The sequence below is a fragment of the Peromyscus californicus genome, unplaced genomic scaffold, assembly GCF_007827085.1.
Source record: "Peromyscus californicus insignis strain IS unplaced genomic scaffold, ASM782708v3 Scaffold_10__1_contigs__length_136768540, whole genome shotgun sequence".
Taxonomy (NCBI): Eukaryota; Metazoa; Chordata; class Mammalia; order Rodentia; family Cricetidae; genus Peromyscus; species Peromyscus californicus.
Genome location: NW_026294391.1, coordinates 22,307,339 through 22,322,790, shown reverse-complemented (window position 1 = coordinate 22,322,790; position 15,452 = coordinate 22,307,339). Strand labels below are relative to the sequence as shown.

At 39.3% G+C, this 15,452-nt stretch overlaps 1 protein-coding gene across 1 annotated transcript in view; it reads right to left on the bottom strand.

Moving 5' to 3' along the window:
- Positions 1–13,870, bottom strand: part of Frmpd4 (FERM and PDZ domain containing 4) — a 931,047-nt gene extending 917,177 nt beyond the window's left edge. Inside the window, exon 1 of the mRNA XM_052714395.1 lies at positions 13,716–13,870. The gene's annotated coding sequence lies outside the window, so the exon portion shown is untranslated. The remainder of the gene's footprint in view (positions 1–13,715) is intronic.
- Between the last annotated feature and the right edge of the window lie 1,582 nt (positions 13,871–15,452).

Sequence of the window (15,452 nt, the reverse complement as noted above, 5' to 3'; positions counted from 1 at the left end):
CAAGATGCTATTCTTCAGTTAGGAATGGGCTAGGACAGGACAAAGCCCAGTCACTGACAAAGGAGTGACTTAAGGTGTTATCAAATTGCCTGGGGAAAGACTTCTTGACATATAGGTTTGCTTAGCTAAAGTACCGCATTTGTCTGGGCTTTGATACAAGAGAAAAGGGTCTGTCTATATGGATCTCAATCTCATCTCCAAATTCCATTATATTTCCTAGTTATTTCTCACAGAAAACTATGGCTGTTTTCAGAAGATTTTACGTGTGTGTGTGTGTGTGTGTGTGTGTGTGTGTGTGTGTGTGTGTGTGTGTACATACAAGCAGGTGTCCTCCAAGACCAGAAGAGAACATTGGATTCCTTGTGATTGGAGTTACAGGCTGTTGTAAGGCATGCAAAAATGGGTGCTGGGAATCAAACATTAGTGCTCTACTGTCAGAACACAGTCTAAGAATGGAGTCATGCAAAAGGAATTCTGAGTGCTTGTGAGAAAACTCTAAGAAAACAAGAGAAGAGTCTTGTGACCTTAGTTTCCCCAAAAACACAGAATTGTTCTTTGAATATGCTTCCATGCCCCTCCCAGGTGCAGCAAATAGAAATGAGTTTACTTTAGATTATTCAATACAACTGGCTATTGTTATTTGTTTATATGCCTCTATGGAAAAACATGTTTTTGCCACAGTTTGAACTCGTGAGAACTTTACTCAGATGACTTTTCTTAATCCTCATGGTATAAATTGTCTCATGCTCTGAATAAAGTTGGCAATGAGACTTTAGTCCACCTCTTTTGGGGCCTCCATTCTCCCAGGTTCCAACCACCTTAAGAGTGGTAAATACTCTACAAGTATTGCAAATGCTCTTAACCACAGATCTGTCTCTCCAGCCCCTAAAATACATGTATTAAAACATCAGAAACCTCCCCAATCACTGCTATGGTGTGGTTTGAATAAAAATAGCTCCCAAAGGCTCATCTATTTGAATACTTAGTCACCAAGGAGTGGCACTATTTGAAAGGATTAGAAGGATTAGTAGGTGTGGCCTTGTTGGAGTAGATGTGATCTTTTTGGAGGAAATGTATCACTAGGGGTTGGCTTTGAGGTTTTAAAAGCCCATGACAGGCCCAGACTCCTCTCTCTCTCTCTCTCTCTCTCTCTCTCTCTCTCTCTCTCTCTCTCTCTGATTGAGGATCAGGATGTAGTTCTCAACTACTTCTCCAGCACCATGCCTGCCACGCCTGCTGTCATGCTCCATGCCATGATTATAATGGACTAAGCCTCTGAAACCACAAAAAAGCCCCAAATTAAATGTTTTCTTTTTATAAGAGTTGCTATGGTCATGGTGTCTCTTCACGGAAATAGAACAGTGACTGGGGCAACTACCTGAAAATTCTTCTGAAAACTCGAGTTCATATCACAGAAAACTGATGAGTAGCAGTGGTAGGTGGAGTTTGAAGTATCAATTACCATTGGTACAGCTTTTTGGTTTGTGTGGGGAAAGCTGAGAAACTAACAAATAGCATTACTCTGGGGTTTGCACAGACCCTACAGAATTAAGGCATAATCTAACATTGGCATCTCCAAAAGCTGCCTTGCTTTTGAAAGGATTTTCCTATGAAATAATAACAGCTTCTGAAAATATAGATGGGATAATAGATAGCATTAATGAGCCTTAATAAGATTTTCCTTTATTTGGGTATGCATTCAGCTCAGACCCTGGAAATAATAGCTTTTATGTGCATTTAATTTAATAAGGTCTATATGCACTGTTAATTTAATATGGTCTGTTGAATAGAAGCAATCTATTAGGCAACACTTCTAAGCCTATTTTTATGGGGTCAGGGAAGAGGAATCACATGGTTCTTTGAGAAACTGAAGTGATGAGCGCTTTCTACCAGAAAAAGAAAAAATGCTTTAATAGATAAGAATTTGTATTAAGGGGGATGGAAAGATGGCTCAGAGGTTAAGAACACTGCTCTTACAGAGGATCCAGGGTTTCATACCCAGCATCCACATGGCAGCTCATAACCATCTGTAAGTCTAGTCCCAAGGGTTCCTCTGGCCTCTATGGGCATGGCATACACATGGTGCTCAGAAATACATGCAGGCTAAACACCCACACCCATAAAAAATAAAGGGGAAATTTTTTGAAAAGAATTTGCATTGAGTTTTGTCTTATTTGGGGATTTACTGCTGTGAAGAGACACCATGACCAAGGCAGCTCTTATAAAGGAAAGCATTTAATTGGGGCTTCTTTGAAGTTTCAGAGGTTTAGTCCATTATCATCATGGCAGAGGAGCATGGTAGCATTCAGGCAGACATGGTACCGGAGAAGGAGCTGAGAGTTCTACATCTAGATCCATAGGCATCAGGAAGAGACAGAGATTCTGGGCTTGGAATGGGCTTTTGAAACCTCAGATCCCAACCCCAGTGACATACTTCTCCCCAAGGTTATACCTTCTAATCCTCTCAAATAATGATGCTCCCTGATGATGAAGTATTCAAACTTATGAGTCTATGGGGAGTGTTCTTATTCAAACCACCACAAGTATCAAGGAATTGATAGATCCCTTCAATCTACCGTTGAGCTCTCTGCCTTAAAGAATGCAAAGAATATGACAATAGCATCAACTCTGATCTTTATACACAAGCAGTGCATGTTAATACAATGGTTTTTTAAAAAAAATATTTAAAATATATATTGTGGTAGAGGTGGGAGATAAGACTCAATGGTTAAAAGAACTTACTGTTCTTACAGAGGACCAGATTTTGGTTCCCAACACCCATACAGCATCAGCTCACAATTGCTTGTAACTCTAGATCCAGGAGATCTGGTGCCCTCTTCTGGCCTCCTAGGACACCGGGCATATATGCGGTACATATTCGTACATACATGCAAGCAAACCACACAGATAAAATGAAGATATTTTAAAAGCATATTGTGGTAAAAAACAAACAAACAAAAATTAAAAAAAAACTTAACACAAAATAGGTCTTAGTCATTTTTCTAGTGAGAAGTTCAGTACTGTTAAGTTTATTCACATTGCTGTGCAACTGATCTCAATAACATTTTCATCATACAAAACTGAAATGTTCCATTGAAATGAAAATTACAATGAGTAATTTCCCACCTTCCCTCCGACAGTCCCTGGAAATCACCATTCTTTCTGTTTCTTTTAAACTGACTACATTAAATACCTCATGTAAGTAGAGTCATACAGCAGTTGGTTTCTTGTGATTGGCTTCTTTCACTTAGCATAATGCCCACAAGATTGATCCATTGTGTGTATATAACTCATCATGTTTCCCCATCCACCTGTTGATGGACACTTGGATTACTTTCAGCTTTTGGCTACTTTGAATAATGCTGCTAAGAATATTCATGTATAAGTATCTTTTCAGACTCCCTTATCCATGATCTCTTTCCAGTTTCAGCTACTTAGCAGTTCTGAGTTATGTCCCTTGTCAAAAGGGCCTCACAAATATGTGAAATTGGTATCTCACTGCCAAGCCACCCATATGGAAGACACCCTTGATCCTTATTCTATACTTAACTTCTCAATTATGCAGATTTCACTTTCTCCTTTAGTCATTACAACGTTTTTGAATTTTTACAAGTATGAATTAATTTTACAATAAAAGGCAATAAAGGTTCTTTTAATGTCTATTAAAATGAAACCTCAGAGAGTATCTCAACTATCTCTTAAAACTACCAATTCAAAGACAATTTATAATATGAATATTGATGAATGGATATTTTCTGGTGAAGAACTGATAGAGATGTATCTGAAGAATAGAATCGCTATGCAGTATGCGGCTGAGAATCAGGACACAAAAGTTCTTCTTCCCCTTTCACACTAGACACTAGTGGAATGCTAACCAATGAAATTGAGTGTAATGAAGAAGCCTTCAAGACAGTAGAGATGGCTATACCCTCCATTGTCTCATAAAAGGGATTAATGCTATTATTAATCTCTTACTGTGTCTAATGAATAACTTAAAACTTTACTATAACACACACATTGTCAATGAAAAATTACAGATCTTACCTCAAAGGAAATAAGAAATAGTTAATTCTGGAGCCAAATATGAGTGATCTTGGCTGAGAACCTATAGATTCAGGTTTCCCCAAATACTGTGCTCCACAATGAAAGTAGTTACATGAGATTTGATTAGTTACAGAACAAAGAAAGGTATAAATTAAAGTGTTTGCCAAATATATTGGTGAGGGCCACAGGTAGTTAATTCACACCAAAGCAGAGACAGCTCTGCTATAGGTTTTAGATGGCACTCATAGCTTTTGGGTAGATGAAAGGTAGTGGTGTATTAACAAGGCCAAATCTTCTATTAAGAAGATTTTGATAGTTAGCGAAATGTTAGATCAGACACAGATGTGGCCAGCGTGTGACTTCAAAGAGGATAAAATTAGATAAGACAATTTGGTTCTGGTCTGCAACATTCTAACCCTCCATAATGTTGAAGTTCAGTCCCATGGCCTTGTAGAATCTTTATCATGGCTGCACCTACCTCTCTCCCTCCTTTGGGGAACTTCAGATATAACAGATATATAAGTGAATACATACACACACATACACAGTACTTTTGATACTATCTGAGGCTTTGAGCATTCAATACTTAAATAAGTGTGATTCTTCACTAAATGTAAACAAGTAGATCCATGGTCATTTTAAAGGTGAAATTAACCAACATGATGTGTAGACTATTAATTTGAGATCTCTATGGCATTGGAAAGAATAAACAATTATTTGGCATAGAACAATCCTTTATGAGTGGAAGGTAAAAGTTAGCATTTTATTCCCTGTCATGGGTAGTTGGCCTACCAGATGTTTCCTCAACCCTACCCTGTACCAGCACTTCTCAATCTCACTTTGTTCCAATTCCATTACAGAGAATATGAGGCCTTAAGATGCAGAAAACACACTAAAGTTAAAATTTCTTATTAGCAGAAGAATTGGAATGTATTTTTATTTTTTCATTGTGTGTGGATGCATGTTGTATATGTGTGAGTACACTTATGTGGAGGCAAAGGTCAACCTTTTGGAGTCAGCTCTCTTGTAGGGTTTCTTTTATTGTTTCTGCTAACCATGTACTCCAGGCTATATGGCTCTATGACTTCCAGGTGAACCTCCTACATATGTTTCCCCTCTCCCTGTAAGAGTGTTATGAATATACAAGCATGGTAGTATATGTTTTCAATCCCAGCACTCCAGAAATAGAGGCAGGTGATGTTGAGGTCAACCTGATCTACATACCAAGTTCCAGGCCAGCTGTGGCTACATAGTGAGACCCGATCTCAAACAAATAAACCACAAGAATGAAAATAGAATGCTGGGATAACACTACAGGTAACTTTTATTTATTTTTTACATGAATTTCATGTAAACCTGACAACTTGAGTTGTCAAAATAAGTGCTTTTACCCAGTGGGCCATTTTGGTGACCTTGCTTGCTTGCTTGCTTGCTTGCTTGCTCATTTACTAGCTTGCTTGCCCATCGTGCTGAGGATTAAATACAGGGCCTTGAGCTTGCTAGGTAAGTGAGCTATACTTCCAATCCAAAAGGCAGAAATTGAATGATTTGTGTTTTGGGTTACCTCAAAATGGTGGCAACAATAGTTATTTAATGATGGTTGAGTGCTTATCCCTAAACAAGACATACGTTCTACCCCCTCACAGAAGTGGGAATTGGAATGAATGTGAGAGCCAGAACAAAATGCTATCTTCTGGTCATGACAGGGCTATTGTGGAATATTATTTTAAAGGGTGTTGCATTTTTTCCTACTGCTTTTGTTAACAATTCAAAGATGTGTTTGATTATATAAAATTCAGCTGAGACAGGAGGCTGAGTCAGCAAGTAGCTGACAGGAAGTGATAGTGAGGAAGCACATGTAGCTACGGTTTCTTAAGTGGGGACTGAGAGAAGGATGCTGGGTTTTTTGGAAGATTCCAGCAAAAGGAGAATATTAGCTACTTGCTATTCAGCCTCTCTGAGCAAGCAGAATTCTGCATCAGCCTTTGAATCATGAGTTCTTTAGATAGATAGAGATCTAGATAAAGTTTCCCTTAGTAGCTTTGAAAGAGTTGGTGGCAGAGGGAATGGATTCCTTTCAGGCTGCAGCCCTTGAAGCCAAATCACAGCTGGTAGCAGGAGAATTACAGTCTCTGATTAGGGCAGCCATTGCTTAAGGGGCAGCCACTGTAAATAATAAAAAAACAGTTAACAACACAAGGCCATTGTAGTTATGAACTCACAGAAGCTAAGGTTACCTGCAATGGGCATGCATAAGATTGACCCTAATAACCATCAGTCATGGATAGAGGAGTAGCTGAACTACTAGGTACTGGTTGATTTCTAGGATAAGGTAGAGTCATTGCCTTCAGTTGTGTATCCACTGATGAGCTCACCAGATTCCACTGGATACTTCCAAACCCATGGTCACACAAATGGCCCTGGTTGAATTCAGTGGGTCACAAAATAGAACAAAGGCACATGAATGTGGAAAAGGGGTTTATAGGGACAAGAGAAGATTGATAGGTGTGGTAGAAATCTACCACATTGATAAGTGTGGTAGAGAGAGTGGGGGAATAAGAGTAATTAGGATGCATTATATACCTGTATGAATTGGTCAAAGAACAAATTTAATTAATAAAGAAATTAATACTTACTTAAGTCATAATATCTCTAACAACATAGCTGTTCAAATTTTTTTCATTGAAAAAAAAACTCTTCAAAACATCATAGATCCATCTATATTATTCAAAGTCAAACTCAAGACTTTGGCATTTGTCATTGAAAGTTGTTGTGGATTCACATCTTCCCAAACTGGTTCAGAACATGCTCCTTTGGAAAGTGTTCTTGTCCAGTGCTTTAGAACACTGCCTGTGCATGTATGCAGGAAGATGGTATTTTCTAAAAAGCCTAGATTTTCTGATTGTTTCCTTTTGATTATTCTCAAGTACCATGGGCATTCATGAAGTATTCAGAATTCATAATTTCTTATAGATTCTGTAAATGATTTTTAGATAGAGACCAGGTCTACCACGTATTTCCCACTTGTACTCGAACTTAGGAAATGGTCTGCATGTCAGAAACATTTGTTAATTTTGAGACAGTCTCTGTTAAAAAATTAAAATGCTAGTTACCAGGATGTCATTTTTTTTAAGGAGGAAGGTCTGGAGAAATGTCTCAAAGATTAAGAATGATTACTATTCTTGAAGAGAACCTGGGTTTGGTTCCCAGCATCATCAGCTCACAACCACCTGTAACTCCAGTTCCAGGGGATCTAGGGCCCTCTTCTGGCCTCCATGGCACCTGTATGCACATGGTGCACATAAACTCCTGCAGGCACACATAAATACACACACATACATATATACACAAGTAAATAAACAAATGAATTTTTAAAAAAAGTGGATAGATGAGCACCCTTGACATTATAGCATGGATTTGATCCATATTTCTTCTCACAGAAGGACTGGTTCTGTTGACAAATCATTTTTTGGAGATGGGATAGAGATTAACTTAGTTAACTGATTTCTAAGGCTTAGTTTTCTATCCCTGAGCCAGAGTCTCTTAATCTGTATTTTCATCATAGACTGCCACTCTTCACAGCTGCCATCCACCAGGTGCTGTTAACATGGATGTTTCAGAGGTCATTCACACTCTAAATTTCCCAAAGCCAAATTTCTCACTTATCCCTGAAAATGTTGGCACTGGATCTTTGTTTTGCTTTCTATTGGATTCCCAGGTTAAGAGAATAGTGATCTTTTCAATGAAAAATAATGGATAAATGAAAAAAAGACAAGCAGAATCTTCCATTCATGTCACAAAAATTGCTAAAGAGTTCTGTAGCATTTGCCAGGTGGGGTGGTTTGAATAAGGATGCCCCCACTTGGACTCATATATTTGAATGCTTAGTCATCAGGAGTGACATTACTCCAGAACAAATAGGAGGTGTTGCCTTGTTGGATAAGGTGTGTCACTTAGGGTTAGGGTTTCAAAAGCCCAAGCCAGGCCCAGTGTCACTCTCTTTTCCTGCTGCCTGGGGAACTGGATGTAGAACTCTCAGCTCCTTCTCTAGCTCCTGTGTGTCTCCATGCTCCCCACCATGATGACAATGGACTAAACCTCTGAAACTGTAGTTGAGACCCAATTAAATGTTTTCTTTCATAAGAGTTGCCTTGGTCATGGTGTCTCTTCTCAGCAATAAAAACCCTAACTAAGGCACCAGATAAAACCACATCTCATTATCTCTTCCCTCCAATATCCTCTCTCTTTGATCAAATGGCTGTCTCTGGGTGCCTCATCTCCACCCACCTCTCAATTTGCTTGGAATCAATTATCACACAATTTTGAAATGCTTCTAGGTCGCTGTCATCTGGAAACCTGTCCACAATACCACATTTATTGTTTTTGTTTGTTTTCAGATTGATTTATTTAGAGTGTATGAGAGAAAAAGAGAGAGAAAGAAATTGAGACAGAGTCTGAGACTGAGGTGAAAAGGGGTAGGCAGGTACTTGCCATGGTGAATGAACTGTGGAGGTCCAAGAACAACTTATGAGGAGTCGGTTGTCTCCATCCACCTTGTTTCAGAGACAGGGTCTCTCTTGTGGTTTGTGTCACTGTGCTGAGGGTGAACTTCCAGCAGATTCTCCTGCCTCCAGTTTCCATTTTGCTGTGATTACATATGTAGAGCCACAACACCCTGCCTTTTATGTGAGCTCCAAGCCTTATACTCAGGTCCCAGTCTACAAATGTCTTCCTACTGAAATGTTTACCTACTGAACCATCTAACTGGAATGTCTTTTAGTTATTTTGATTTTGTTTTATTGCTTTTTTTGTGGTAGGATCTAATATACCCCACACTGCTCTTGAAATTTGTTATATAGCTGTTCTGGCATTGGATTCCTAATTCTCCTGCCTCTACTTCCCAGTTTCTGTGATCTTGAATAATCTAGAGTTTCCAACTTGTATACCACTCTTTTTACTTTTCTGTGCCTTTTTTAGGAGATGAGTTACTGAAATATATTCCCTGTTCCCTGGAGAAGACTTTTTTAAAGGTTTATTTATTTACTTTTTCACATACTTATGTATTTATTTGGTGTAAGCCGAAGAAATGGCTCAGCAATTAAGAGCACTTACTGTTTGTTAGGCATGGTAGCACAACTTTTAATCCCAGCACTTGGAAGGCAGAGGCAGGAGAGTTCTTATGAGTTCAAGGCCAGCCTGGTCTACATAGCTTTTACCAGGGCATCTAGTACTACACTGTGATAAACTGTCTCAAAAAAGGACACAGATCTGTTACCAATACCTTCATGCTGACCCATAGTTATCTACAATTCCAGTTCCAGGGTTTCCAATGCCCTCCTCTTCTGGCCACTGCATGTACTTCATGCACATACACACATGAAGGCAAACATTCATTCACATAAAAATAAAAATAAATAGCTGGTCTCCAAAGCAAGTTCCAGGAAAGGCGCAAAGCTACACAGAGAAACTCTGTCTTGAAAAAACAAAAAAAAAATAATAAAAAATAAAAATAAAAATAAATAAATAGGACTTTAAAAATAGATTTATTTTATTTTATGTGTATAAGTGTTTTGCTTGCATGTATGTATACCATGTGCATGCATGCCTATTACCTGTGGATGCCAAAAGAGGGTGTCAGATCCCCTGAAACTAGAATTGTAGATGGTTGTGAGCTACCATGTGGATGCTGGGAACCAATCATAGTTCTGCTACAAGATCAGCAAGTGCTCTTAACAGCTGAGCCATTTCTCCAGCCACTTGAGAAACTTTCTTTACTGTAGCTTCCTCCTTCTCCTCATCCTTTATCTTCCAAGCTATGTGTTACCTCCACAATGAAGTCTTTCTTTGGTACCCTAGACAACTGTGTAGTACATCTCCTCTCAAATGAAAAACTGATGAGTGAACTCATTTAACCCAGCTTTTCCCAAACAGTTTAGGTCTTAGAAAACAGAAAAAAAAAATAAAGTCAATTTTGGTAAGAGTTGCCACAATATTCTAGACAGAGTTTTGTGATGGTTAATATTGTCAACTTGACAGACTCTAGAATCACCCAAGAGAGAAGTGTCTGTGAGGAATTATCTAGATTGGATTCACTGAGATGGGAAGACTCACCCTAACTGTGTAGCACCATTTCATGGGGTGAGATCATGAACCAAATAAAAGGGAGGGGGGGCTGAGTACCAGTATTCATCTCTCTGTGCTTCCTGACTGTGGAAACAATATGAGCAGTCACCTTGAGCTCCTCCTTCTATGACGTCTCCACCAGGATGGAGACTGTGAGCTGAAACGAACCTTCCTTTCTTTAATTTGCTTTAGACATGCATTTTTGTCACAGCAATGGGAAAATTAACTATTATTGTGTTTTATATTTACTCCAGTAGATTTCCAGGAATGAAAACATGTGGATGTTTTTGTTTGTCTATTATTTTGTTTTGTTTTGTTTTTGAGACACCACCTCACTGTGTAGCCCTGGCTGATCTAGAACTTAACTATACAAATCAGGCTAACCTAGAACTTACTATGTATACCAGGCTAGCCTCTGACCTCACAAAGATCCACCTGCTTCTGTATCCCTGGTGCAGGGATTAAAGGTGTGAGTGAGGCAGCATACCCCAAGTAGGATCTTACAGAAAATATATGTTTAACATTATGAGAAACTGCCAGACAGCCTCCAAAGTAGCTTTGCTGTTTAGCCAGCAAATTATACTGACACTATATGAGAGATTTTATCTTTTTACATCCCTGGAAGCACTTGAAAGTGCCTATATTTTTATTTTAGCCATTCTAGTGGGTGTGGTATTGTGTCTTTTTATTTGTACCCCAGTACTTTTGTACAGTGTTAGAGTCTCACTGAATATGTACTGAACTGAAATAAACTCATCCCATTTTTACTTCTGTCTTGTTCCGTTTTTATTTTTTATCCATGGTGGCAGTATTGAGGATTGAAATTAGGTCTTTGCACCTGCTAACCAGATACTCTACCACTGTGTGCATCCCCGGCACTTACTTCTGTTTCAAAATCCACTAGTAATGGGCTCAGTTTTTATTATTCTTTCAGTAGGATTTGCATTAAGAAAAAATACAAAGAAACCATAAAGCACAGAAGTGTTAGACTCCATCTTATGCTCTCATTCTCAATGAATCACCCACCATATTAGAATAGGGTTATAGCAACATAACCTCTAAATTTGATAAGAACCAACTGAATGAACTTGAAGGCTGTCAACAGAGTATTTATGAAATACTCTACTCTTACTGTTACTGGAATTAGCAAGAATCACTGTCAGTAGTCACAACATTGAGTGAGCTAGGCATTGGTTAAGCAGCTGTCCCTATAGGTCACTCATTCCTCCAAACTCACTGTGCAAAGGCAAGCCTGACATTTAATAATGCTGGCACACTTGCCCAAAGTCACACAGTCAATATGGGAAGGCAGCAGGTTACACACCCAAGTCAGGGTAATACCCAGAACCTTGTTCATAACCATTTTATGCAGCTGATTGACTAGGCAAAGGGACTAGCTGCTTGTGTTAATCAATGCCAACACCACTAGGTCTCAAAATGTTTTAATTCTGGGGAGGTACAAAGTTTCAGGAAAGCAAGCCTTGTCTCTCATGGATGTTGGCATGACTTCTTCAGATGAGCCAAGAGGCACGTGGATGGAGGAGTATCGGGACATTTGGTCTAGGAACCCTGCACTGCCTGACAGGAAAACCAGCTAAAGATTTCAGGTCTTATTCTCAAGAAGCCATCAGCACAAGTGAGACTCAAGTGAGCAAGCTGGCATCCTTGAGAAGATCCTCCCCTGGAGCCTGAGCTGAAGTTATGCTACCAGTAACTTTCCATGTTGCTTCATAACAATAGAGTTGCATTTTACATGTAAAAGAGAAAGCAAAGCACTGTGGTGCATGCCTGTAATCTTGGCATGTGAGAAGTAAAGCTAGGAAGATCAGCTGATCAAGGTCATCCTTCCCCACAATATAAAGTGCAAAGCTAGCCTGGGCTACATGAGACCCTCCCCCAAGGCAAAAACAACAACAAAAAACCCTCAACCAATCAAACAACAATAACAAAAATTAAATTAAAATAAATAATATACAATTAAACACATGCAGAGATAACAAAGAACTCAGACTTAAGAGACAAATAGAGCTCTAGTAAAACATGACGAAACAAGATATTTCAGTAGACACAGGCAGTTAAAACTGTGGCCCACAAAGCGCCGCAAGGGAATTCAGTGCTTTGGCCTTCATCATTTGATTTCAAATAGTTCTTAGGGCTTTTGTTACCTACTTTCCTCCCAACCTATTAAAACTATGCTTCAGTGAGCTTAGAGCTCAATCTATTTTTTGAATATTTTTGGCTGGGAAAGATAAGAAGTATATGTGCCAGGCTCCCGTGTTTTAAGTGATCACTTTCCATAGCCCAAATATCCAATTATTTCACCCTTCAACTGTGAAATTAGGAAGAGAAAGAGTACTAGAAAGAAAAATTAGCCAATGAAATTATGTCACAGGAAAACAGTCGTTTTGGGGGATCACCCAAATAAGTTCCAAAATGTCAGATTCACATATTTTAGTCTCATAGAAAGACAACATCTGTTTCTAAATTTTCTGTACACTGAACTGCATAGCAAAAAGAGGTTTCACTTCCTTTCATCTCAAAATGATTCTAAACAAATAGTGCCACCATGTAATTATTGTCGTAGAAAATTATGGCAACTCTAAGGACATTTGGCTCAAGCTTGCAAGTAAAAAGTCAAGGGAAATGATTTTTATGAACCTGGAGAGCTTCTCTTAGGTTGGGGACGTCCCTGCACACTTGGACCTGCACATAATGTTCTTATTACAATATTTAAACACTCAATAGTCACAGAACACACTGAAGGAATCTCATTTAAACAAATTCATAAATGGCTTACAATACACAGTGCCAGTGATTAATGAGAAAACATTAAGTAGCAGAGTGACTGGAATCCTTCCAGTCAGCATTCCCAAGTGGATGCATTACTGATGAGTCTCTTACACTTGAAAGTTAGACAACTCTAAGGAAAAAAAATACATGTTTATAAAAATTAGAAGCCGCTCAGCAATCATCTGAACTTTCTATACAACTGTGTATTTTTTCTTTCAAAGGAGAAAAACTTATTTAACAAGCCCACAAAATAGAAGGAAGCAATTAAATACAAACCAGTTCACATAGCCAGCATCTTACTGCTTGTTCAAATGTCAAAACTTTTCATCCTGACAGGTACATTTGTCCTTGAGAAGACACCGTTTTTTAAAGCAAAATAAAGAGAGCAAGCCTATTTCCCCAGTAAAAAGTGCTGTCAAAAGTTTACTGTGAATTATAGCCGATTATTATACCATATATAAGAACAAGCAGCTAAATTTCTCTTCTCCCAAAAGTGCCTCCAGATATTTACTCTTAAGAAATAAAACAGTCAAAACAGTTTTTGTTTTGCTTGCTATTTTTAGCTAACAGTTCCATTTTTTTCTCAACCTGAGCCAAGCTCTGAAGTACCCCTGCCCCTGTTCTATTCAAGGTATCATTCTCGTATGATTTAGAGGCATGGCTTTCAATCCTTGTTCATATAGACTCATTCTACTGAAAAACATCTCAGAAAACAGAGATGAGACTCCAGACAGTCCCACCTGAAGACCATTACTCACCGGCAACCATGTTCTCCATTATCCTCTGCTGCCTGGCCGAAGCCCCAGGGAATGGAGAAGTTCGACCAATTTTCTCCTTCAAGGTCCTCCTCCATAGTAGAAAGCCAAAAGAGACCACCTTTCCTGAGGATGGAAAGAAAGAGTCCTCTTCTTTAGTGTTTCATAAGAAGAATGACAGTCTCATAAGAAACAACTGCTATCCAGGGGTGGGGGTGGCAATCAATACTAGCTGGCCAATCATATTTCATCACTTGGCTACTTGGAAACCAGATATGCATAAACAATCACATGTTCTAGGAGGGGTGAGGATACAAAAGAGGAACAGCTCTGCCTTTTGTAAATTATTAACAGGATTTTTTTTCCCTCTGATCATGATCAAAGATACAGAGGGCGCTCCTTTCAGAAAGAAGCCATCAGGGTTGGCATGGACAATCTCAAGAGGGGAGCTCTCTGATGGCTGTTCTGCCACTGACCTCTCTGTATCAGGACAGCCTCGTGCAGTTGAAATCCAAGTGATGTAACACTCAGAGTGAAATGGCAGCTTCTGGAGGTCTGAAGAGGCCAATCTGCAATTTTAGCATTTGCCTCAGATGAAAATGAATACTTGCTCTTTCCCATGGGAGAATTCACTATGGGGTATTTGGCACTCCAAGATGGAATGAAGCCACCTGCACACATTTCTCACATCCTTCCTCGATTTCCAAGTGATGCTGCACATCTCCTCTGGCATTCTTGAGCTTCATCCAAATTTGAGATTTAACACATCTACCTTGGAGCAATTTGAAAGCTGCCAGTTTGAATGCTAGACCCTACTCAGTAATTTTAATTCCGTGGGAAAATGCTGATCCACAAAGTATTTAGAAAGTACCAGCTTCCCACAAGAGGAAACATTTCAGTTATACTCTGTTGGGTGATAGGCAATGGTTCCTTTTATCTGAACCCAGACCTTTTACCCTTGGCAGTATTCGCAGTGTAGGCTGGATACTCCTCTCTCTCTCTCTCTCTCTCTCTCTCTCTCTCTCTCTCTCTCTCTCTCTCTCTCTCTCTCTCTCTCTTTCTGAGGGGGGCTGAGGCAGTCCTATGCAGTGGCTGTTCAGCAGTATCCCTGCCCACTCTTCAATACATGACAGTAGCATCTCCCTGCTTGTGACACCAAAAATGATATAAGCATTGTCAAATCACTCCCCCAGCCCCTGAGAAGAAGTATCAACTTCTAATGAAGCCACTGCCCAGCCTGCTTTCTCTAGTTCAGTTTGTTCCAAGGAAGAAGAATGTCACTGTGAGAGCCTTATATCTGAGATAGGTTTGCGTCAAAGGCAGATGGTAGGCAAGCAGTCAAAGCTTGGGGTGAAACACGCGACTCATCTGTCCAAGTGCAGGTGGCTAATTAGACTTGTCAAAATAGAGACACATTTAACATGATGGAAAAAATCCATTCTCCAATGACATTTGCCAAACCTCTTGCTATCATAGCGTGGAAAACCAGATCTGGAATGTGTTGAGTTCTCCTTAGTTCTCTGGTCATTATTTTACCTGGTGGCAGTCATCTCACTGCAAAGCTGGCTTGTTCCAGAGAACTCTTCCTAGCTGATCTTTGACAGCAAAGCAAATGACAGCACAGATAATGAGGAAAGAAATCCTCTGCCTAGTTACGTAACCCTTAACCAACCCCAGTTGGGATGTTTCCTTGAGAACCTTAGATTCTGGCACAAAGGGTTTGGGAGAAAAAAATCTTTT